General features: G+C 45.8%; 1 protein-coding gene across 2 annotated transcripts in view; it reads left to right on the forward strand.

The window, feature by feature from the left end:
• The first annotated feature begins 377 nt into the window (after nt 1-377).
• jarid2b (jumonji and AT-rich interaction domain containing 2b) overlaps nt 378-3,427 on the forward strand; it is a 35,324-nt gene continuing 32,274 nt past the window's right edge. The window contains exons 1-2 of one of the 2 annotated variants that reach the window (XM_031866576.1): nt 378-2,458; nt 2,555-2,612. The gene's annotated coding sequence lies outside the window, so the exon portion shown is untranslated. Of the gene's footprint in view, nt 2,613-3,427 lie in introns of both variants that reach the window. The other variant, XM_031866575.1, reaches the window with a different exon arrangement.

Raw genomic sequence — 3,427 nt, forward strand, 5'->3', positions numbered from 1 at the left:
AGCCGCCCTTCTCTCCATCACTTCATCCCACTTTGTGGCTTTGGCCTCGTCCCTCCCTGTACTTCCGTTTCCCTCGTAGATTTTTATTATGGTGTGTGTTAGGAGGTCAAAGACAGACTTGAATGTGGGTAGGCAGGGGTATAAAGTATGGTTTGTGTCTTTGCATGTGTGCTTATGTGGAAGTGTTTTGCGGATGTGGACGTGTGAAACGAGGAGGAGGATGATTGTGCTTTACCTCACACCTTGCTCATCCTTTGTCTCTTTAGCCGTTTGTCACACTCTTCTTCTGTGACGACGTTTTCATATTGGGTACGATTGATTCGTACCGTGCCCCCGTGCGATTGCCCCCTCTCTCCACCCCCCACCCGCCTCCTCCTCTCAGCTTTCACATAAATAATGTCGCTCCGTACTAGAATACACTCGCGTCACCATCAATGTGGCATTTGTTTATGTTGTTGCTACAGTATGGAAAAGCGCGCTAACCGATCGCAAGATCCTAAGCCCATGCAAACTATTTTTTATATTTTGGAGACGAGAACAAACCTCTTGCCTTCCTTCCTGTGTTATTACTCATGGACGTGCAGTTCAGAGGATGACATCCTTTTTTTTCCTCCACATTTTGCAAATAAATCCCGGCTGTGTGTGAAGTGACACCTTTCCTCATTGTGGTGCTTTGCCGATTGAATTGTTATGTTCTTTGTTCTGTAATACCAGGGGAAAAACATCCTTCATGCACCGAGCGCTATAATACCTTCTATCAGTAAAATGAGTGATTTATTTGGAGACTAAAAGTCTGTATTTGTTGTGGTGGATGTTTTGGAGACTCAAAATCCAAGCCAATTAGATTTGTGTAAATGCGGATCACTTCTGTGTGCTATTGAATTCCAACCTATAAAAGGCCCGAGCTGATCGCAGTCACAGGCTTTTGTTTACGGAGTGTTTGATTGTAAACAAACTGGGCGTGTGCAAACAGCTGTTTGTTGAGTTTTCTCACACCTCGCATCAAATGCAGTGCTTTTGGCAATGTGTGTGCAATCATCTCTCAATTTTTCACATATTGAGCTTACACCCATGTCGCGGTGGGAAATCGACACGATTTGACACCACACTGTTCTCTGATTGAAGTGTAATCGGAGCTCTGCACCAAATGCATTGTGGGTGTTCTCAGACATGATCCTATCTTCCGTTACTTTAATCGGGTCCACGGCAAATTGACAAATAATACCAGGATATCACATTGCTTCTATCATAGCTCTCTGTCCTCACACACACACGGCAGCACTAATCGATTGAGGCCACTTGCTGGTTCATGTGGCCCCTGGTAGGATTTTGTGTGTGTGTGTGTGTGTGTGTGTGTGTGTGTGTGCCAGTTTTACCTGTCATGTGGGGACATATTGCCATTGTGGGGGGGACCCGCATTCCGTTTGAAGACAAAATGCACGTCCCCATAATGTAAATCATTACATTTTAGGGTGAAGACTTGGTTAAAGGTTGAGATAAGGTTAGGTTTGGGTTAAGGGTAAGGCATGGGCGTGAGTGAGAGTAAGTGTGTGAGAGTTAGTGTCCACACCAAGATGTGTGTCGGGTTAGGTCCATCACTTTCTCTCAGACACCCACTTCTTTAATATTCTCCTCCTTCCCTGGCCTCCACTGACACACACTGTGAAACAGAGAGAGAGAAAAGAGACAAGCAGAGAGAAAAATGAGAGCGACATCTCAAAGGCTTTGTGTGTGCACCACAGAGGATAATAAGTGCAACTAAAAGGAAAAAGTAGAAAATATAATGGTGGGAAGGTGAGAAGGAAGTAAAAAGAAAGGGAGACATATAGAGAAATGAAGGAACTTCTTGTCTGGCAGCTTAATTATCTTTCACTCAGTGCTTTCATGTGGTTACCACGTGTGTGTTTTTGTGTCAACACCTCTCTGAAGGAATGCTCATACACAAAGGTGATCAATTCTTCACTACGAGGCGATTGTTTCAGCGATCCGCTCCACAGTGAGACAATGGCCGCCGGGGCACGGTAATGAAAATGACAAGGGAGTACGTGTGTTCGTGCATGTAAAAAAGCAAAAGTGTGATTTTAATCGGCCGCATACTACTTTGTATTCCGCTGATGAATGATATCGTCTCTACCTACCGGGTGTATGATACCAAGACTACACTGTGCTAATGTAGGGGTATCTGCATGATTTTTACCAATGTATGATTGATTTCAAACAATCAAATACAATGCGATTTAAGTCCTGTGGTGCATATCTTTTTAAAATCTGATAAAATGTATTAACTTTCCCATTATCTTCAGCGGTCATGGCTGTCTCTTTATCGTGGTAATACATATCGGTTACTCACTCTCTCCTTTCTCTCTCTTTCTTTCCTTTTCCTCTCAGACCTCGTCTCCAGGCCCAGAGGAAGTTTGCCCAGTCGCAGCCCAACTCGCCCAGCACCACTCCCGTCAAGGTGGCCGACCCAGGCATCCCGAACACCGCGCTGGCCACTGTGCCCTCAACGTCTCTGTCATCGCTCTCCTCATCATCCCTTTCCTTGTCCGTTCAGGACCTGTCCAGACGCAAGCCCAAGACGGAGGACTTCCTCACCTTCCTTTGCCTCAGAGGTAAGACGCGGCAGAGCGGAGCAGACGGAGACATAATTACATGCAGACCCACCAACCAGCGGTCGGCACACTGGGATGTTTGTGGAGCGAGGAAGCCGCGGATACGTCTTGCTTTAGTATTACAGGTTTTTCAAAGGACACGGGTTTCTGCTGGAAAGCCAAACTACATATTGATTCTGAGGCTGGACAGGTTGCTACTGTTTGGCTTTGGAGAGGCCTGCACTATATAAGCCTCTGGTTGCAAGCTAATGAACACAGCCAGCATTTCCAAGACCTGTCAGACAGTACATGCGGTCCAGTGCTGAGATGGATTGTCTCATATGACGATCTAAAGGGAAACCTGAACTTTTCATTAAACTCATTTTAGACACTCATGCACATAAAGACGCATACGCAAGCAATGAGTTTTGTTAAGTCAGGTTTTGATCACCCCTCCACTCACACTCTCTCACACACACACACACACACACACACACATAACCGCACTCACATACTGCAAATCACCATGTACTTGCCCAGGGCTAAGATTATCCTGCATTTCATCAGCTTACACATCTCCCCCTCCTACCTTTCAACAACTATCTGTCTCTTTAGCACCCTGCCTATCACCCTCTACCACAGCAGCTGTTAGTGCATATAGTACTCGCACAGTCACAGGCCCCCACTCTACAAACACTACACAGGTTCAGCGACACTATGTAGCACCTTATATGTCAAGTGAACTGGAAAAGTCATGGCAGAGTCATTAGCAGCAGCTTAAGAGGTGTGTGTGTGTGTGTGTGTGTGTGTGTGTGTGTGTGTGTGTGTGTGTGTGT

This window comes from Anarrhichthys ocellatus, unplaced genomic scaffold, assembly GCF_004355925.1.
Source record: "Anarrhichthys ocellatus isolate YVR2014 unplaced genomic scaffold, GSC_Weel_1.0 scaffold35, whole genome shotgun sequence".
Lineage (NCBI taxonomy): Eukaryota > Metazoa > Chordata > Actinopteri > Perciformes > Anarhichadidae > Anarrhichthys > Anarrhichthys ocellatus.